This window comes from Oncorhynchus masou, unplaced genomic scaffold (genome assembly GCF_036934945.1).
Source record: "Oncorhynchus masou masou isolate Uvic2021 unplaced genomic scaffold, UVic_Omas_1.1 unplaced_scaffold_1016, whole genome shotgun sequence".
Taxonomy (NCBI): domain Eukaryota; kingdom Metazoa; phylum Chordata; class Actinopteri; order Salmoniformes; family Salmonidae; genus Oncorhynchus; species Oncorhynchus masou.
The window spans coordinates 177,982-201,677 of NW_026999864.1; positions in this window are offsets into that span (position 1 = coordinate 177,982).

Genomic DNA, 23,696 nt, shown 5'->3' on the forward strand with positions numbered 1-23,696 from the left:
CTACCAACCCTCAGGCAGAAGCTGTCACCACCAACCCTCAGGCAGAAGCTGTCACTACCAACCCTCAGGCAGAAGTTGTCACCACCAACCCTCAGGCAGAATCTGTCACTACCAACCCTCAGACAGAAGCTGTCACTACCAACCCTCAGGCAGAAGCTGTCACTACCAACCCTCAGGCAGAAGCTGTCACTACCAACCCTCAGACAGAAGCTGTCACCATCACCACTCCGGCAGTAGCTGTCACTACCAACCCTCAGACAGAAGCTGTCACTACCAACCCTCAGGCAGAAGCTGTCACTACCAACCCTCAGACAGAAGCTGTCACTACCAACCCTCAGACAGAAGCTGTCACTACCAACCCTCAGGCAGAAGCTGTCACCACCAACCCTCAGACAGCAGCTGTCCCCACCTCCACTCAGACAGCAGCTGTCCCCACCTCCACTCAGACAGAAGCTGTCACTACCAACCCTCAGACAGAAGCTGTCACTACCAACCCTCAGGCAGAAGCTGTCACCACCAACCCTCAGGCAGAAGCTGTCACCACCAACCCTCAGGCAGAAGCTGTCACTACCAACCCTCAGGCAGAAGCTGTCAGTACCAACCCTCAGGCAGAAGCTGTCTCTACCAACCCTCAGGCAGAAACTGTCACTACCAACCCTCAGGCAGAAGCTGTCACCACCAACCCTCAGACAGAAGCTGTCACTACCAACCCTCAGACAGAAGATGTCACTACCAACCCTCAGGCAGAAGCTGTCACTACCAACCCTCAGGCAGAAGTTGTCACCACCAACCCTCAGGCAGAATCTGTCACCACCAACCCTCAGACAGAAGCTGTCACTACCAACCCTCAGGCAGAAGCTGTCACCACCAACCCTCAGGCAGAAGCTGTCACTACCAACCCTCAGGCAGAAGCTGTCACCACCAACCCTCAGACAGAAGCTGTCACCACCAACCCTCAGTCAGAAGCTGTCACTACCAACCCTCAGACAGTAGCTGTCACTACCAACCCTCAGACAGAAGCTGTCACCACCAACCCTCAGGCAGAGGCTGTCACTACCAACCCTCAGGCAGAAGCTGTCACTACCAACCCTCAGGCAGAGGCTGTCACTACCAACCCTCAGGCAGAAGCTGTCACCACCAACCCTCAGACAGAAGCTGTCACTACCAACCCTCAGGCAGAAGCTGTAACTACCAACCCTCAGGAAGAAGCTGTCACCACCAACCCTCAGGCAGAAGCTGTCCCCACCAACCCTCAGGCAGAAGCTGTCACTACCAACCCTCAGGCAGAAGCTGTCACTACCAACCCTCAGGAAGAAGCTGTCACCACCAACCCTCAGACAGAAGCTGTCCCCACCAACCCTCAGGCAGAAGCTGTCACTACCAACCCTCAGGCAGAAGCTGTCACCACCAACCCTCTGACAGAAGCTGTCACCACCACCCGTCAGACAGAAGCTGTCCCCACCAACCCTCAGACAGAAGCTGTCACTACCAACCCTCAGGCAGAAGCTGTCACTACCAACCCTCAGACAGAAGCTGTCACTACCAACCCTCAGGCAGAAACTGTCACTACCAACCCTCAGGCAGAAGCTGTCACCACCAACCCTCAGACAGAAGCTGTCACTACCAACCCTCAGACAGAAGATGTCACTACCAACCCTCAGGCAGAAGCTGTCACTACCAACCCTCAGTCAGAAGCTGTCACTACCAACCCTCAGACAGTAGCTGTCACTACCAACCCTCAGACAGAAGCTGTCACCACCAACCCTCAGGCAGAGGCTGTCACTACCAACCCTCAGGCAGAAGCTGTCACTACCAACCCTCAGGCAGAGGCTGTCACTACCAACCCTCAGGCAGAAGCTGTCACCACCAACCCTCAGACAGAAGCTGTCACTACCAACCCTCAGGCAGAAGCTGTCACTACCAACCCTCAGGAAGAAGCTGTCACCACCAACCCTCAGGCAGAAGCTGTCCCCACCAACCCTCAGGCAGAAGCTGTCACTACCAACCCTCAGGCAGAAGCTGTCACTACCAACCCTCAGGAAGAAGCTGTCACCACCAACCCTCAGGCAGAAGCTGTCCCCACCAACCCTCAGGCAGAGGCTGTCACTACCAACCCTCAGGAAGAAGCTGTCACCACCAACCCTCAGACAGAAGCTGTCCCCACCAACCCTCAGGCAGAAGCTGTCACTACCAACCCTCAGGCAGAAGCTGTCACCACCAACCCTCTGACAGAAGCTGTCACCACCACCCGTCAGACAGAAGCTGTCCCCACCAACCCTCAGACAGAAGCTGTCACCACCAACCCTCTGACAGAAGCTGTCACCACCACCCGTCAGACAGAAGCTGTCCCCACCAACCCTCAGACAGAAGCTGTCACTACCAACCCTCAGACAGAAGCTGTCACCACCACCACTCCGGCAGAAGCTGTCACTACCAACCCTCAGACAGACGCTGTCACTACCAACCCTCAGGCAGAAGCTGTCACTACCAACCCTCAGACAGAAGCTGTCACTACCAACCCTCAGACAGAAGCTGTCACTACCAACCCTCAGACAGAAGCTGTCACTACCAACCCTCAGGCAGAAGCTGTCACTACCAACCCTCAGGCAGAAGCTGTCACTACCAACCCTCAGACAGAAGCTGTCACCACCACCACTCCGGCAGTAGCTGTCACTACCAACCCTCAGACAGAAGCTGTCACTACCAACCCTCAGGCAGAAGCTGTCACTACCAACCCTCAGACAGAAGCTGTCACTACCAACCCTCAGGCAGAAGCTGTCACTACCAACCCTCAGACAGAAGCTGTCACTACCAACCCTCAGACAGAAGCTGTCACTACCAACCCTCAGGCAGAAGCTGTCACCACCAACCCTCAGGCAGAAGCTGTCACTACCAACCCTCAGACAGAAGCTGTCACTACCAACCCTCAGGCAGAAGCTGTCCCCACCTCCACTCAGACAGCAGCTGTCCCCACCACCACTCAGACAGCAGCTGTCCCCACCTCCACTCAGACAGCAGCTGTCCCCACCTCCACTCAGACACCAGCTGTCCCCACCTCCACTCAGACACCAGCTGTCCCCACCTCCACTCAGACACCAGCTGTCCCCACCTCCACTCAGACAGCAGCTGTCACCACCTCCACTCAGACACCAGCTGTCCCCACCTCCACTCAGACAGCAGCTGTCCCCACCTCCACTCAGACAGCAGCTGTCCCCACCTCCACTCAGGCAACAGCTGTCCCCACCTCCACCAATCAGAGAGCAGCTGTCCCCACCTCCACTCAGACAGCAGCTTTCCCCACCTCCACTCAGGCAACAGCTGTCCCCACCTCCACCAATCAGAGAGCAGCTGTCCCCACCTCCACTCAGACAGCAGCTGTCCCCACCTCCACTCAATCAGCAGCTGTCCCCACCTCCACTCAATCAGCAGCTTTCCCCACCTCCACTCAGACACCAGCTGTCCCCACCTCCACTCAGACAGCAGCTGTCACCACCACCAATCCGGCACCAGCTGTCACCACCAACGCAACAATGGCAGCAGCTATCGCCATCAATTCTCCAGCAACAGCAGTCACCACAGCAGCATCGACAGCAGGTGTCACCATGGCGGTTCCGGCAGCAGTCAACAACGCAGTTCCGGCAACAGCTGTCAACACCACCTTCCTGTCAGCAGCAGTCACCACCAATGCAGCTCCAGCAACAGCTGTCACCACTTCCGCTCTGTTAGCAGCAGTCACCACCAACGAAGCTCCAGCAACAGCTGTCACCACCAACGCAGCCCTGGCAGCAGGTGTCACCACGACGATTCCGGCAGCAGTCAACAACGCAGCTCCAGAACCAGCTGTCACCACCAACCCTCAGGCAGAAGCTGTCACCACCAACCCTCAGGCAGAAGCTGTCACTACCAACCCTCAGGCAGAAGATGTCACTACCAACCCTCAGGCAGAAGTTGTCACTACCAACCCTCAGGCAGAAGCTGTCACTACCAACCCTCAGGCAGAAGCTGTCACTACCAACCCTCAGGCAGAAGCTGTCACTACCAACCCTCAGGCAGAAGCTGTCACTACCAACCCTCAGGCAGAAGCTGTAACTACCAACCCTCAGGCAGAAGCTGTAACTACCAACCCTCAGGCAGAAGCTGTAACTACCAACCCTCAGGCAGAAGCTGTCACTACCAACCCTCAGGCAGAAGCTGTCACTACCAACCCTCAGGCAGAAGCTGTCACTACCTCCACTCAGACAGAAGCTGTCACTACCAACCCTCAGGCTGAAGCTGTCACTACCTCCACTCAGACAGCAGCTGTCCCTACCTCCACTCAGACACCAGCTGTCCCCACCTCCACTCAGACACCAGCTGTCCCCACCTCCACTCAGACACCAGCTGTCCCCACCTCCACTCAGACAGCAGCTGTCCCCACCTCCACTCAGACACCAGCTGTCCCCACCTCCACTCAGACAGCAGCTGTCCCCACCTCCACTCAGGCAACAGCTGTCCCCACCTCCACCAATCAGAGAGCAGCTGTCCCCACCTCCACTCAGACAGCAGCTGTCCCCACCTCCACTCAATCAGCAGCTTTCCCCACCTCCACTCAGACACCAGCTGTCCCCACCTCCACTCAGACAGCAGCTGTCACCACCACCAATCCGGCACCAGCTGTCCCCACCTCCACTCAGACAGCAGCTGTCCCCACCTCCACTCAGACACCAGCTGTCCCCACCTCCACTCAGACACCAGCTGTCCCCACCTCCACTCAGACAGCAGCTGTCCCCACCTCCACTCAGACAGCAGCTGTCCCCTCCTCCACCAATCAGACACCAGCTGTCCCCTCCTCCACCAATCAGACACCAGCTGTCCCCTCCTCCACCAATCAGACACCAGCTGTCCCCTCCTCCACCAATCAGACAGCAGCTGTCCCCACCTCCACTCAGACAACAGCTGTCCCCACCTCCACTCAGACACCAGCTGTCCCCACCTCCACTCAGACAGCAGCTGTCACCACCTCCACTCAGACAACAGCTGTCCCCACCTCCACTCAGACAACAGCTGTCACCACCACCAATCCGGCACCAGCTGTCACCACCAACGCAACAATGGCAGCAGGTGTCACCACAACGATTCCGGCAGCAGTCAACAACGCAGCTCCGGCAGCAGGTGTCACCACAGCAGCATCGACAGCAGGTGTCACCACGACGATTCCAACAGCATTCAACACCACCTCTCCAGCAACAGCTGTCACCACCTCCACTCCTGCAGCAGCTTTCACCACCATCACTCAGACAGCAGCCCTGGCAGCAGGTGTCACCACGACGATTCCGGCAACAGTCAACAACGCAGCTCCAGAACCAGCTGTCACTACCAACCCTCAGGCAGAAGCTGTCACCACCAACCCTCAGGCAGAAGCTGTCACTACCAACCCTCAGGCAGAAGCTGTCACCACCAACCCTCAGGCAGAAGCTGTCACTACCAACCCTCAGGCAGAAGCTGTCACTACCAACCCTCAGGCAGAAGCTGTCACTACCAACCCTCAGGCAGAAGCTGTCACTACCAACCCTCAGGCAGAAGCTGTCACCACCAACCCTCAGGCAGAAGCTGTCACTACCAACCCTCAGGCAGAAGCTGTCCCCACCAACCCTCAGGCAGAAGCTGTCACCACCAACCCTCAGGCAGAAGCTGTCACTACCAACCCTCAGACAGAAGCTGTCACTACCAACCCTCAGGCAGAAGCTGTCACTACCAACCCTCAGGCAGAAGCTGTCACTACCAACACTCAGGCAGAAGTTGTCACTACCAACCCTCAGGCAGAAGCTGTCACTACCAACCCTCAGGCAGAAGCTGTCACTACCAACCCTCAGACAGAAGCTGTCACTACCAACCCTCAGGCAGAAGCTATCACCACCAACCCTCAGACAGAAGCTGTCACCACCAACCCTCAGACAGAAGCTGTCACCACCAACCCTCAGACAGCAGCTGTCCCCACCACCACTCAGACAACAGCTGTCACCACCACCACTCAGACAGCAGCTGTCCCTACCTCCACTCAGACAGCAGCTGTCCCCACCTCCACTCAGACAGCAGCTGTCCCCACCTCCACTCAGGCAACAGCTGTCACCACCACCACTCAGACAGCAGCTGTCCCTACCTCCACTCAGACAGCAGCTGTCCCCACCTCCACTCAGACAGCAGCTGTCCCTACCTCCACTCAGACAGCAGCTGTCCCCACCTCCACTCAGACAGCAGCTGTCCCCACCTCCACTCCAGCAGCTGTCCCCACCACCACTCAGACAGCAGCTGTCCCCACCTCCACTCAGACAGCAGCTGTCCCCACCTCCACTCAGACAACAGCTGTCCCCACCTCCACTCCAGCAGCTGTCCCCACCTCCACTCAGACAGCAGCTGTCCCCACCTCCACTCAGACAGCAGCTGTCCCCACCTCCACTCAGACACCAGCTGTCCCCACCTCCACTCAGACAGCAGCTGTCCCCACCTCCACTCAGACAACAGCTGTCCCCACCTCCACTCAGACAGCAGCTGTCCCCACCTCCACTCAGACAGCAGCTGTCCCCACCTCCACTCAGACAGCAGCTGTCCCCACCTCCACTCAGACAGCAGCTGTCCCCACCTCCACTCCTGCAGCAGCTGTCCCCACCTCCACTCAGACAGCAGCTGTCCCCACTTCCACCAATCCAGCAGCTGTCACCACCACCACTCCAGCAGCTGTCACCACCACCACTCCAGCAGCTGGTACCACCACCACTCCAGCAGCTGGTACCACCACCACTCCAGCAGCTAGTACCACCACCACTCCAGCAGCTAGTACCACCACCAATCCAGCAGCTAGTACCACCACCACTCCAGCAGCTGGTACCACCACCACTCCAGCAGCTAGTACCACCACCACTCCAGCAGCTAGTACCACCACCAATCCAGCAGCTAGTACCACCACCACTCCAGCAGCTAGTACCACCACCACTCCAGCAGCTAGTACCACCACCACTCCAGCAGCTAGTACCACCACCACTCCAGCAGCTAGTACCACCACCAATCCAGCAGCTAGTACCACCACCACTCCAGCAGCTAGTACCACCACCACTCCAGCAGCTGGTACCACCACCACTCCAGCAGCTGGTACCACCACCACTCCAGCAGCTGGTACCACCACCACTCCAGCAGCTGGTACCACCACCACTCCAGCAGCTGGTACCACCACCACTCCAGCAGCTGGTACCACCACCACTCCAGCAGCTGGTACCACCACCACTCCAGCAGCTAGTACCACCACCACTCCAGCAGCTGGTACCACCACCACTCCAGCAGCTGGTACCACCACTACTACAGCAGCTGTCACCACCACCACTTCCGCTGCTGTCGCATCACCTGACCCTCCATCTTCTAGTGAAGGAACAATGAGTCTTCAGTTCCATCTCAACCAGACGTTCAACTCAGATCTTTCCAACCCTTCCTCTTCAGGGTTCAAGACTCTGGCTGCCAAAGTGACCTCTGAGGTAAGTATCGGGTGATTCCACGCCAGCGTAGGTAGGAAAATATTTCTGGTAGCTCAGATTCTCACATAGGCCGTCATTGTCAATAAGAATTAAAAATCCTAGAATATGATTTTCTGGATTTTTTTTCTCATTTTGTCTGTCATCTGTCACAGGCCTCTCTCATCTTTTTAAGTGGGAGAACTTGCACAATTGGTGAATGACTAAATACTTTTTTGTCCCACTGTAAATATAAGTGTCCCTTTTAGACCTGTACATGCCTCCTGTAAAACCCTATCATCAGTTATCCGTACATGCCAAGTAAAAAAGGTTACTATTTACTATGAAAGACAATTACAACCAAAGCTTCTATTAATGCCGTCAAGGACCCTGTTTTCATTCATTATCCTATGTTAAACTTTTAACGCAGGTGAAAAAGGTTTTTGCTAAGACCCCAGGCTTCCGTCGTTCCATTGTCAACTCATTCAGGTAAGGGTATGAATTCTCATTACTGATTGACTAGGTTTCTGTTCTACCTTCTGTTATTTGTATTACTACATTGATGTTGATTACTGCATCGTTGGGTTTAAAGCTTGCAAGAAAAGGCATTTCATTGGACTTGTGCACATGACATTAAAACTTGAAAACTTTGACGATGCTGATGATGATGATAAGGATTTCTGAGGGTTGTCCATTTTCTCTCCTTCTCCTGAGTAGGAGTGGATCTGTAGTGACCGACATGACCCTCGTGTTCGACAACCAAACTTCGGTTCCCAGCTCAAGCAACGCACAAGTAACTTTCACCAACAGTTCCACCTCCCTGAACATTCTATCAGGCAGCATCATTTTTGGTAGGTATTCATCTCCAGGGGTGGATTGGCCATCTGGCATTTCTGGCAAATGCCCAGATGGGCTAGTCCATTTTCAGCCCAATGGGCCTGTCTAATGTGTTTTTTTTGGGGGGCAAAACATTATAATTATCTGGCTAATAATTTGGGGCAAAAAATGAGCCAATGTGTTAGAAATGCCAGGGCCGATTTCTGGTCCAAGTCCGCCCCTGTTTCACTGTCACTGTACACATCTATACGAGCGAAGTCAACATTTTAACAGAAACATGAAAAGACAATCCACTTTGTAATTTACTGAACAACATCTCTGTTTTTCCTACTTTTTCAGGGTCATCAACCACATCAGGAAGTGCTCCCCGACCCACTTCCTTCTCTCTGGCTGCCTTGCCTCTCAGCTTGGCTCTGTTAATGGTACAGCTGCTGGCTAGCTAATAGCCTGGGACATAGCTGCTGTGGCTCTGCTAGCTACTAGGCTCGCTAATAGCCTGGGGCATAGCTGCTGTGGCTCTGCTAGCTGCTAGGCTCGCTAATAGCCTGGGGCATAGCTGCTCTGGCTCTGCTAGCTACTAGGCTCGCTAATAGCCTGGGGCATAGCTGCTGTGGCTCTGCTAGCTGCTAGGCTAGCTAATAGCCTGGGACATAGCTGCTGTGGCTCTGCTAGCTGCTAGGCTAGCTAATAGCCTGGGACATAGCTGCTGTGGCATTGGTTTAACCAATCAACAGTTTCCCAGCTCTCATAGACACAGCCTTAAAGCTAGAATCCTTAGTTGCTACACCCATTATTTGACTTATAAATTAATTATATGTACCCATTGATTCTAGAAGAATATAACATATGAATACCTCATGAGTTTAGCTCAACTGTCGTACCCCATCAGAACCCAAAATATAAGCTTGTTTTAACCCAATGTTTCTAAACAATGCAACAAACACTGTACAGCTTTAAAACATGATTAAAACTATAATTCTGATATCATGGATGGTCAGTCCTGGCATCCATTGCTCTGTCTTTGAATTTGAGAGTGGTCACATTTTATTACCAAAAAAAACAGAGAGCAGGTGTGAATTTGTTATTGTTTCAGTTAATAAGGACTCTAGCTTTAAGATGAATTGCCTGCTTAAAACACAAATTCAATTTGAGAGTTATTATTTCTATACCACTGTCTCGTTCTGAACTTCTAATGCCTGTGGGTGTGGCTTCGTGACAATGATCAAGAGCAGCTGCTCACCGATTGGACAGCTCCAATGCAGTGACTCCTCCGACCAGCATGTGTGGTTAGAACTGATTTGAAACTGTTGTAGAGCCTCGGCTGGTTTGTACTTGTCTTGTTATTATTAAATCTTATATAATATGTAACACTTGTAGAATATAGATTTGTCCTTTTTTTCATTACTGGTTGAATATAATGACATTTTGGGTCAAATGTAACGACATCTCAATATCCTTCTAGGGGTCCATCTCAATAATCTGGTCTAATATCCTTCTAGGGGTACATCTCAATAATCTGGTCTAATCTCCTTCTAGGGGTAAATCTCAATAATCTAGTCTAATATCCTTCTAGGGGTACATCTCAATAATCTGGTCTAATATCCTTCTAGGGGTACATCTCAATAATCTAGTCTAATATCCTTCTAGGGGTACATCTCAATAATCTAGTCTAATATCCTTCTAGGGGTGCATCTCTATAGTGTGTTCTAATATCCTTCTAGGGGTTCATCTCAATAGTGTAGTTTTGTTTCATCCTAGCGGTGCATCTCAATTGTCAAACTAGACTGCCAAATTAAAATGCTCACTAGCAGTTCCACATGACCCAAATCTAGTGGCAGCATTAGTAAGACAGACAACATTCTATTGAGAATCCCCTACACTACACGAGAGACAATCACCCCGAGACTACACTAGAGACTAGTGAGACTCACCCCTAGACTACATGAGAGACTAATGAGACTCACCCCGAGACTACACTAGAGACTATTGACACTCACCCCGAGACTACACTAGAGACTATTGACACTCACCCCGAGACAACACTAGAGATTAATGAGACTCACCTCTACACTATACTAGAGACTATTAAAACTCACCCCTAGGCTACACTAGACAATTGAGACTCACCCCTAGACTACACTAGACCATTGAGACTCACCCCTAGACTACACTAGAGACTAATGAGACTCACCCCTAGACTAAACCAGACTAATGTGACTCACCCCTAGACTAAACCAGACTATTGAGACTCACCCCTAGACTAAACCAGACTATTGAGACTCACCCCTAGGATACACGAGAGACAATTGAGACTCACACCAAGGCTACACCAGACCATTGAGACTCACCCCTAGTCTAAACCAGACTCACCCCTCGGCTTAACCAAACTATTGAGACACAACCCTAGGCTAAACCAGACTCACCACTCGGATTAACCAGACTATTGGGACTCACCCCTAGGCTACACTAGAGACTATTGAGACTCACCCCTAGACTACACTAGAGACTATTGAGACTCACCCCTAGACTACACTAGAGACTATTGAGACTCAACCCCAGGACGACACTAGAGACAATTTCTTGAATTTCTTGAACACTTTTTTGGTTACTACATGATTCCATATGTGTTATTTCATAGTTTTGATGTCTTCACTATTATTCTACAATGTAGAAAATAGTACAAATAAAAAAAACCCTGGAATGAGTAAGTTTGTCCAAACTTTTGACTGGTTGAGTCACTGATGTGATCTTCCTGTCTGGGTTGGCGCCCCCCCCTTGGGTTGTGCCGTGGGCTATACTCGGCCTTGTCTCAGGATGGTAAGTTGGTGGTTGAAGATATCCCTCTAGTGGTGTGGGGGCTGTGCTTTGGCAAAGTGGGTGGGGTTATATCCTTCCGTTTTGGCCCTGTCCGGGGGTGTCCTCAGATGGGGCCACAGTGTCTCCTGACCCCTCCTGTCTCAGTGTCCAGTATTTATGCTGCAGTAGTTTATGTGTCGGGGGCTAGGGTCAGTTTGTTATATCTGGAGTACTTCTCCTGTCCTATTCTTTGTCATGTGTGAATTTAAGTGTGCTCTCTAATTCTCTCTTTCTCTCTTTCTTTCTCTCTCTCGGAGGACCTGAGCACTAGGACCATGCCTCAGGACTACCTGACATGATGACTCCTTGCTGTCCTCAGTCCACCTGGCCGTGCTGCTGCTCCAGTTTCAACTGTTCTGCCTTATTATTATTTGACCATGCTGGTCATTTATGAACATTTGAACATCTTGGCCATGTTCTGTTATAATCTCCACCTTTGAGATATCAGCTGATGTACGAAGGGCTATATAAATACATTTGATTTGATTTGATACTGTAAATACACATACATACACACGCAAAACACTCATATACACACATCTTATATACACACACTCACATATGATTTATTTTATTTCACCTTTATTTAACCAGGTAGGCAAGTTGAGAACAAGTTCTCATTTGCAATTGTGACCTGGCCAAGATAAAGCAAAGCAGTGTGACACAGACAACAACACAGAGTTACACATGTAGTAAACAATAAACAAGCCAATAACAAAATAAACAAATCAATGACACAGTAGAGAAAAGAAAGTCTATATACAGTGTGTGCAAAAGGCATGAGGAGGTGGGCAATAAATAGACCATAGGAGCGAATAATTACAATTTAGCAGATTAACACTGGAGTGATAAATGAGCAGATGATGATGTGCAAGTAGAGATACTGGTGTGCAAAAGAGCAGAAAAGTAAATAAAATAAAAACAGTATGGGGATGAGGTAGGTAGATTGGGTGGGCTATTTACAGATGGACTATGTACAGCTGCAGTGATCGGTTAGCTGCTCAGACAGTTGATGTTTAAAGTTGGTGAGGGAAATAAAAGTCTCCAACTTCAGCGATTTTTGCAATTCGTTCCAGTCACTGGCAGCAGAGAACTGGAAGGAAAGGTGGCCAAATGAGGTGTTGGCTTTGGGGATGACCAGTGAGATATACCTGCTGGAACGTGTGCTACGGGTGGGTGTTGTTATCGTGACCAGTGAACTGAGAAAAGGCGGAGCTTTACCTAGCATGGACTTATAGATGACCTGGAGCCAGTAGGTCTGGCAACGAATATGTAGCGAGGGCCAGCCGACTAGAGCATACAGATTGCAGTGGTGGTTGGTATAAGGTGATTTGGTAACAAAACAGATGGCACTGTGATAGACTGCATCCAGTTTGCTGAGTAGAGTGTTGGAAGTTATTTTGACGATGACATCGCCGAAGTCGAGGATCGGTAGGACAGTCAGTTTTACTAGGGTAAGTTTGGGGGCGTGAGTGAAGAAGGCTTTGTTGCAAAATAGAAATCTTTCTGCAAAGTTGGTGAACCAGGCGAGGCAGGTCATTAGAAAAACCAAGGCTATTGAGTCTGCCGATAAGAATACGGTGATTGACAGAGTCGAAAGCCTTGGCCAGGTTGATGAAGACGGCTGCACAGTACTGTCTTTTATCGATGGCGGTTATGATATCGTTTAGTACCTTGAGTGTGGCTGAGGTGCACCCGTGACCGGCTCAGAAGCCAGATTGCACAGCGGAGAAGGTACGGTGGGATTCGAGATGGTCAGTGACCTGTTTGTTGACTTGGCTTTTGAAGACTTTAGAAAGGCAGGGTAGGATGGATATAGGTCTATAACAGTTTGGGTCTAGAGGCAGGGCAGGGCAGGATGGATAGAGGTCTGTAGCAGTTTGGGTCTAGAGGCAGGGCAGGGCAGGGTGGATATAGGTCTGTAGCAGTTTGGGTCTAGAGGCAGGGCAGGGTGGATAGAGGTCTATAACAGTTTGGGTCTAGAGGCAGGGCAGGGCAGGGTGGATAGAGGTCTATAACAGTTTGGGTCTAGAGGCAGATCAGGATGGATAGAGGTCTATAACAGTTTGGGTCTAGAGGCAGGGCAGGATGGATAGAGGTCTGTAACAGTTTGGGTCTAGAGGCAGGGCAGGGCAGGATGGATATAGGTCTATAACAGTTTGGGTCTAGAGGCAGGGCAGGATGGATAGAGGTCTGTAGCAGTTTGGGTCTAGAGGCAGGGCAGGGCAGGGTGGATATAGGTCTATAACAGTTTGGGTCAAGAGGCAGGGCAGGATGGATATAGGTCTGTAACAGTTTGGGTCTAGAGGCAGGGCAGGATGGATATAGGTCTGTAACAGTTTGGGTCTAGAGGCAGGGCAGGGCAGGATGGATATGGGTCTGTAACAGTTTGGGTCTAGAGGCAGGGCAGGATGGATATAGGTCTGTAGCAGTTTGGGTCTAGAGGCAGGGCAGGATGGATAGAGGTCTGTAACAGTTTGGGTCTAGAGGCAGGGCAGGATGGATAGAGGTCTGTAGCAGTTTGGGTCTAGAGGCAGGGCAGGATGGATAGAGGAGGTCTGTAGCAGTTTGGGTCTAGAGGCAGGGCAGGATGGATAGAGGTCTGTAACAGTTTGGGTCTAGAGGCAGGGCAGGATGGATAGAGGTCTGTAACAGTTTGGGTCTAGAGGCAGGGCAGGGCAGGATGGATAGAGGTCTGTAACAGTTTGGGTCTAGAGGCAGGGCAGGATGGATATAGGTTTGTAACAGTTTTGGTCTAGAGGCAGGGCAGGGCAGGATGGATATATGTCTATAACAGTTTGGGTCTAGAGGCAGGGCAGGGCAGGATGGATAGAGGTCTGTAACAGTTTGGGTCTAGAGGCAGGGCAGGATGGATAGAGGTCTATAACAGTTTTGGGTCTAGAGGCAGGGCAGGATGGATATAGGTCTATAACAACCGCTATACCACTACCCAGCATCCTCTACTGCTATACCATTAAACTACCCAGCATCCTCTAATGCTCTACCACTACACAACCCAGCATCCTCTATTGCTCTACCACTACACAACCCAGCATCCTCTACTGCTATACCACTACCCAGCATCCTCTACTGCTATACCACTACACTACCCAGCATCCTCTACCTCTTTACCACTAACCAGCATCCTCTACTGCTATACCACTACCCAGCATCCTCTACTGCTATACCACTACACTACCCAGCATCCTCTACCTCTTTACCACCACCCAGCATCCTCTACTGCTATACCACTACACTGACCAGCATCCTCTACTGCTATACCACTACACTACCCAGCATCCTCTACCGCTCTACCACTACAATACCCAGCATCCTCTACCGCTATACCACTACCCAGCATCCTCTACTGCTATACCACTCCACCTCCCAACATCCTCTACTGCTATACCACTACCCAGCATCCTCTACTGCTCTACCACTACCCAGCATCCTCTACCTCTTTACCACTACCCAGCATCCTCTACTGCTATACCACTACCCAGCATCCTCTACTGCTATACCACAACCCAGCATCCTCTACTGCTATACCATTACCCAGCATCCTCTACTGCTATACCACCACCCAGCATCCTCTACCTCTTTACCACTACCCAGCATCCTCTACTGCTATACCACTACCCAGCATCCTCTACTGCTATACCACAACCCAGCATCCTCTACTGCTATACCACTACCCAGCATCCTCTACCTCTTTACCACTACCCAGCATCCTCTACTGCTATACCACCACCCAACATCCTCTACTGCTCTACTACTACACTACCCAGCATCCTCTACTGCTATTCACCTACACTTCCCAGCATCCTCTACTGCTCTACCACAACCCAGCATCCTCTACTGCTATACCACTCCACCTCCCAACATCCTCTACTGCTCTATCATTACAATACACAGCATACTCTACTGCTATCCCACTACCCAGCATCCTCTACTGCTATACCACTCCACCTCCCAACATCCTCTACTGCTCTATCATTACAATACACAGCATCCTCTACTGCTATCCCACTACCCAGCATCCTCTACTGCTATACCACTCCACCTCCCAGCATCCTCTACTCTTATACCACTACAATACCCAGCATACTCTACTGCTATCCCACGACCCAGCATCCTCTACTGCTATAACACCTCCCAGCATCATACATCCTGGTTCAGATAGAACTCCTGGGGACCAGATGGTGATACCTGATGCTGTGAATATGGATTGTTTGATGTTTTGGTTGATGAATAGGTTGATTTATATATAGGTTGGTTGATTGATTTATTGGTTGATGTATAGGTTGGTACGTTGATGTGTTTGTTGCTTGATTGATGTATTGGTTGGTTGATGTATTGATTGATGTATTCGTTGATTGGTTGATGTGTTGGTTGATATATTGGTTGGTTGATTTATTAGTTGGTTGATGTATTGGTTGGTCTGTTGATTGGTGGATTGATTTACCGGTTGGTACATTGATTGTGTTGGTTGCTTGATTGATGTATTGGTTTGTTGATTAATTGGTTGATGTATTGGTTGGTTGGTGTATTGATACAGTGCCTTGCGAAAGTATTCGACCCCCTTGAACTTTGCGACGTTTTGCCACATTTCAGGGTTCAAACATAAAGATATAAAACTGTATTTTTCCCAACAAGTGGGACACAATCATGAAGTGGAACTTTTTTAACAAATCAAAAACTGAAAAATTGGGCTTGCAAAATTATTCAGCCCCTTTACTTTCAGTGCAGCAAACTCTCTCCAGAAGTTCAGTGAGGATCTCTGAATGATCCAATGTTGACCTAAATGACTAATGATGATAAATACAATCCACCTGTGTGTAATCAAGTCTCCGTATAAATGCACCTGCACTGTGATAGTCTCAGAGGTCCGTTAAAAGCGCAGAGAGCATCATGAAGAACAAGGAACACACCAGGCAGGTCTGAGATACTGTTGTGAAGAAGTTTCAAGACGGATTTGGATACAAAAAGATTTCCCAAGCTTTAAACATCCCAAGGAGCACTGTGCAAGCGATAATATTGAAATGGAAGGAGTATCAGACCACTACAAATCTACCAAGACCTGGCCGTCCCTCTAAACTTTCAGCTCATACAAGGAGAAGACTGATCAGAGATGCAGCCAAGAGGCCCATGATCACTCTGGATGAACTGCAGAGATCTACAGCTGAGGTGGGAGACTCTGTCCATAGGACAACAATCAGTCGTATATTGCAAAAATCTGGCCTTTATGGAAGAGTGGCAAGAAGAAAGCCATTTCTTAAAGATATCCATAAAAAGTGTCGTTTTAAGTTTGCCACAAGCCACCTGGGAGACACACCAAACATGTGGAAGAAGGTGCTCTGGTCAGATGAAACCAAAATTGAACTTTTTGGCAACAATGCAAAATGTTATGTTTGGCGTAAAAGCAACACAGCTCATCACCCTGAACACACCATCCCCACTGTCAAACATGGTGGTGGCAGCATCATGGTTTGGGCCTGCTTTTCTTCAGCAGGGACAGGGAAGATGGTTAAAATTGATGGGAAGATGGATGGAGCCAAATACAGGACCATTCTGGAAGAAAACCTGATGGAGTCTGCAAAAGACCTGAGACTGGGACAGAGATTTGTCTTCCAACAAGACAATGATCCAAAACATAAAGCAAAATCTACAATGGAATGGTTCAAAAATAAACATATCCAGGTGTTAGAATGGCTAAGTCAAAGTCCAGACCTGAATCCAATCGAGAATCTGTGGAAAGAACTGAAAACTGCTGTTCACAAATGCTCTCCATCCAACCTCACTGAGCTCGAGCTGTTTTGCAAGGAGGAATGGGAAAAATGTCAGTCTCTCGATGTGCAAAACTGATAGAGACATACCCCAAGCAACTTACAGCTGTAATCGCAGCAAAAGGTGGAGCTACAAAGTATTAACTTAAGGGCGCTGAATAATTTTGCACACCCAATTTTTCAGTTTTTGATTTGTTAAAAAAGTTTGAAATATCCAATAAATGTCGTTCCACTTCATGATTGTGTCCCACTTGTTGTTGATTCTTCACAAAAAAATACAGTTTTATATCTTTATGTTTGAAGCCTGAAATGTGGCAAAAGGTCGCAAAATTCAAGGGAGCCAAATACTTTCGCAAGGCATTGTATATATGTTGATTGATGTATTGGTTGATGGATGTATTGATGTTTTGATTGATTGATTTCAGATCCATGTGAAGAGAGGGGAGCATCTGAAAGCAGCTCGCATGCTCATCAGAGTTTCCAACAACGTCAGCAAATTCCCCTCCCGTGAGTAACACACACACACAGACAAAGACTGATAGCCTGATATAGGTAAACACACACACTGTTCCAGCTACCTGCAGCCTGATCAGGGTAAACACACACACTGTTCCAGCTACCTGTAGCCTGATATAGGTAAACATACACTGTTCCAGCTACCTGTAGCGTGATCAGGGTAAACACACACACTGGTCCAGCTACCTGCTGCGTGATACAGGTAAACACACACACTGGTCCAGCTACCTGCTGCCTGATACAGGTAAACACACACACTGTTCCAGCTACCTGCTGCCTGATACAGGTAAACACACACACTGGTCCAGCTACCTGTAGCCTGATATAGGTAAACACACACACTGGTCCAGCTACCTGTAGCCTGATATAGGTAAACACACACACTGGTCCAGCTACCTGCAGTCTGATACAGGTAAACACACACACTGGTCCAGCTACCTGTAGCCTGATATAGGTAAACACACACACTGGTCCAGCTACCTGTAGCCTGATATAGGTAAACACACACACTGGTCCAGCTACCTGCAGTCTGATCAGGGTAAACACACACACTGTTCCAGCTAACTTTAGCCTGATATAGGTAAACACACACTGTTCCAGCTACCTGTAGCCTGATCAGGTAAAACACACACACTGTTCCAGCTAACTTTAGCCTGATACAGGTAAACACACACACTGTTCCAGCTACCTGCTGCCTGATACAGGTAAACACACACACTGTTCCAGCTACCTGTAGCCTGATATAGGTAAACACACACACTGTTCCAGCTACCTGTAGCCTGATACAGGTAAACACACACACTGTTCCAGCTACCTGCTGCCTGATACAGGTAAACACACACACTGGTCCAGCTACCTGCAGTCTGATATAGGTAAACACACACACTGTTCCAGCTACCTGTAGCCTGATCAGGGTAAACACACACACTGTTCCAGCTAACTTTAGCCTGATACAGGTAAACACACACACTGTTCCAGCTACCTGCTGCCTGATACAGGTAAACACACACACTGGTCCAGCTACCTGTAGCCTGATACAGGTAAACACACACACTGTTCCAGCTACCTGCTGCCTGATACAGGTAAACACACACACTGTTCCAGCTACCTGCTGCCTGATACAGGTAAACACACACACTGGTCCAGCTACCTGTAGCCTGATATAGGTAAACACACACACTGGTCCAGCTACCTGCAGTCTGATATAGGTAAACACACACACTGTTCCAGCTACCTGTAGCCTGATATAGGTAAACACACACTGTTCCAGCTACCTGTAGCCTGATCAGGGTAAACACACACACTGTTCCAGCTAACTTTAGCCTGATACAGGTAAACACACACACTGTTCCAGCTACCTGTAGCCTGATATAGGTAAACACACACACACTGTTCCAGCTACATGTAGCCTGATGTAGGTAAACACACCATTCCAGCTACCTGTAGCCTGATAGAGTTGGACACACACTGTTGTGTGTGGAAGGTGGAAAGTGGGGAGGGAGGGGGTGGTAGAGGGAGATTGGGGAGGGAGGGGTGGTGGAGGTGTGGTGGAGGGAGTGAGGAGGGAGGGGTGGAAGGGTGGTGGGGAGGGAGGGAGGGGTGGTGGAAGGAGGGAGGAGGGAGGGTGGTGGGGTGGTGGAAGGAGTGGGGAAGATTGGGGAGGGAGGGAGTGGTGGTAGAGGGGTGGGGAGGGAGGGGGGTGGTGGAGGGAGGGGTGGTGGAAAGATTGGGGAGGGGGGGGGTGGTGGAGGGAGTGGGAGGGAGGGGTGGTGGAAGGAGTGGGGAGGGAGGGGTGGTGGAGGGAGGGGTGGTGGTGGAAAGATTGGGGAGGGAGGGAGGGGTGGTGGAGGGAGTGGGAGGGAGGGAGTGGTGGAGGGAGGGGTGGTGGAGGGAGTGGGGAGGGAGGTGTGGTGGAGGTGTGGTGGAGGGAGTGAGGAGGGAGGGGTGGAAGGAGTGGGGAGGGAGGGAGGGGTGGAGTCCATGAGGTGGTGGGAGGATGAGAACAGCTTTGGGAATGCTGTTAATCTTTTGTTCAACCCAACAAGGTGGCTAAACAGGATGTGAGCAGTTATGAGATGGTTTTGCGGGAAGTATGTGCCTCTGGGTTACTGGGGAATAGATGCCGTGTGTTTATGGGTAAGGTTGGGCCCTGACTGTTTGTGTTGTTGAGAGGACTCTAGAACAGGTCAGTTGGTTTCTTACAGTCACATGAGGATTCTAGAACAGGTCAGTTGGTTTCTTACTGTCACATGAGGATTCTAGAACAGGTCAGTTGGTTTCTTACTGTCACATGAGGATTCTAGAACAGGTCAGTTGGTTTCTTACTGTCACATGAGGATTCTAGAACAGGTCAGTTGGTTTCTTACAGGCTTTACAACTTTTCAGACCAGACTAGTAGACCCACTAGCCCGAGGCTACTACCTTTCAGACCAGACTAGTAGACCCACTAGCCTGAGGCTACTACCTTTCAGACCAGACTAGTAGAACCACTAGCCTGATGCTACCACCATTCAGACCAGATTAGTAGACTCACTAGCCCAAGGCTACTACCTTTCAGACCAGATTAGTAGACCCACTAGCCCGAGGCTACCGTCTATCAGACCAGACTAGTATAAAATGTGCCCATTAAACCAGCTAGTCTGAGGATAGTACTCTACAGGCAATTCACTAGAACTATAGAACTATAGACCATTCACTAGAGGTATAGAACTATAGAAAATTTACTAGAGGTATAGACCATTCACTACAGGTATAGAACTATAGAACTATAGACCATTCATTAGAGGTAAAGAACTATAGAACTATAGACCATTCACTAGAGGTAAAGAACTATAGACCATTCACTAGAGGTATAGAACTATAGACCATTCACTAGAAGTATAGAACTATAGACAATTCACTAGAGGGAAAAAATCTGTAGACCGTTCACAAGAGGTAAAGAACTATAGACCATTCACTAGAGGTAAATAACTATAGTCCATTCACTAGAGGTAAAGAACTATAGAACTACAGACCATTCACTAGAGGTAAAGAACTATAGAACTATAGACCATTCACTAGAGGTATAGAACTATCGACCATTCACTAGAGGTAAAGAACTATAGAACTATAGACCATTCACTAGAAGCAAAGAAATATAGACCATTCACTAGAGGTAAAGAACTATAGACCATTCTCTAGAGGTATAGAACTATCAACCATTCACTAGAGGTATAGAACTATAGACCCTTCACTAGAGGTAAAGAACTATAGACCATTCACTAGAGGTATAGAACTATAGAACTATAGACAATTCACTGGAGGTAAAGAACTATAGAACTATAGACCATTCACTGGAGGTAAAGAACTATAGACCATTCACTAGAGGTATAGAACTATAGACCATTCACTGGAGGTATAGAACTATAGAACTATAGGCCATTCACTAGAGGTAAAGAACCATAGACCATTCACTAGAAGTAAAGAACCATAGACCATTCACTCGAGATAAAGAACTATAGAACTATAGACCATTCACTAGAGTTAAAGAACTATAAAACTATAGGCCATTCACTAGAGGTATAGAACTATAGACAATTCACTCGAGGGAAAAATCTATAGACCATTCACTAGAGGTATAGAACTGTAGACAATTCACTAGAGGTAAAGAACTATAGACCATTCACTAGAGGTATAGAACTATAGGCCATTCACTCGAGGTAAAGAACTATAGACCATTCACTAGAGGTATAGAACTGTAGACAATTCACTAGAGGTAAAGAACTATAGACTATTCACAAGAAGTATAGAACTATACACCATTAACTTAAAGGTAAAGAACTATAGACCTTTCACTAGATGTAAAGAAGTATAGAACTATAGACCATTCACTTATAGACCATTCACTAGAGGTAAAGAACTATAGACCATTCACTAGAGGTATAGAACTATAGACCATTCACTAGAGTGAAAGAACTATAGACCATTCACTAGAGGTATAGATCTATAGAACTATAGACCATTCGCTAGAGGTAAAGAACTATAGAGCTATAGACCATTCACTAGAGGTATAGATCTATAGATCTATAGACCATTCACTAGAGGTAAAGAACTATAGACCATTCACTAGAGGTAAAAAACTATAGACCATTCACTAGAGGTAAAGAACTATAGAACTATACACCATTCACTAGAGGTATAGAGCTATAGACCATTCACTAGAGGTAAAGAACCATAGACCATTCACTAAAGGTATAGATCTATAGAACTATAGACCATTCACTAGAGGTAAAGAACTATATAACTATTGACCATTCACTATAGGTATAGATCTATAGAACTATAGACCATTCACTAGAGGTAAGGAACTATATAAATATTGACCATTCACAAGAGGTAAAGAACTATAGAACTATAGACCATTCACTAGAGGTAAACCTCTATAGACCATTCACTAGAGGTAAACCTCTATAGACCATTCACTAGAGGTAAAGAACTATGCCATTCACTAGAGGTATAGAACTATAGACCATTCACTAGAGGTATAGAACTATAGACCATTCACTAGAGGTAAAGAACTATAGACCATTCACTAGAGGTAAGAACTATAGAACTATAGACCATTCACTAGAGGTATAGAACTATAGACCATTCACTAGAGGTAAAGACCTATAGACCATTCACTAGAGGTATAGAACTATAGACAATTCACTCGAGGGAAAAATCTATAGACCATTCACTAGAGGTATAGAACTGTAGACAATTCACTAGAGGTAAAGAACTATAGACCATTCACTAGAGGTATAGAACTATAGGCCATTCACTCGAGGTAAAGAACTATAGACCATTCACTAGAGGTATAGAACTATAGACCATTCACTAGAGGTATAGAACTATAGACCATTCACTAGAGGTAAAGAACTATAGACCATTCACTAGAGGTATAGAACTATAGACCATTCACTAGAGGTAAAGAACTATAGACCATTCACTAGAGGTAAGAACTATAGAACTATAGACCATTCACTAGAGGTATAGAACTATAGACCATTCACTAGAGGTAAAGACCTATATACCATTCACTAGAGGTATAGAACTATAGACCATTCACTAGAGGTAAACCTCTATAGACCATTCACTAGAGGTAAAGAACTATAGACCATTCACTAGAGGTATAGAACTATAGACCATTCACTAGAGGTATAGAACTATAGACCATTCACTAGAGGTAAAGAACTATAGACCATTCACTAGAGGTATAGAACTATAGACCATTCACTAGAGGTAAAGAACTATAGAACTATAGACCATTCACTAGAGGTAAAGACCTATAGACCATTCACTAGAGGTATAGAACTATAGACCATTCACTAGAGGTAATGAAACAAGGCGTGGAGTCCATGTGTTGGTGGGAGGAGACAAAGGGTACAGCTTTGGGAATGTTTTTTGTTCCGCCCAACGAGGTGAGCAGTTTTGAGATGTTTTTTTTGGGAAGTATGTGCCTCTGGGTTATTGGGGAATCGATGATATATAATAGGCTGTGTATTTCCGTGTAAGGTTGGGCCCTGACACGGCATCATTGGACTGAGCTTGTTGTCATTGCAGGCAATCTCAACGCTGTGCGTTACAGGGAAGACATCCTCCTCCCTCATGTGGTACCCTTCCTGCAGGCTCATCAATACATGACCCTCCAGCATGACAATGCCACCAGCTATACTGTCCGTTCTGTGCGTTATTTCCTGCAAGACAGGAATGTCAGTGTTCTGCCATGGTCAGCGAAGAGCCGTATCTCAATCTCATTGAGCACGTCTGGGACCTGTTGGATCGGAGGGTGAGGGCTAGGGCCATTCCCCCCAGAAATGGGGTAACATCTCACAGCGAGAACTGGTAACTCTGGTGCAGTCCATGAGGAGGAGATGCACTGCAGTAATTAATGCAGCTGGTGGCCACACCAGATACTGAATGTTACTTTTGATTTTGACCCCACCTTTGTTCAGGGACACATTATTCCAGTTCTGTTAGTCACATGTCTGTGGAACCTGTTCAGTTTATGTCTCAGTTGTTGAATCTTGTTATGTTCAAACAAATATTGAAAATAAACGCAGTTGACAGCGAGAGGACGTTTCTTTTTTTGCTGAGTTTACTAAACATAAATAATAACTCAACATATAAAGTGTTGTTCCCATGTTTCAAGAGATGAAAAAACTTGTTTACATCCCTGTTAGTGAGCATTTCTCCTTTTTCA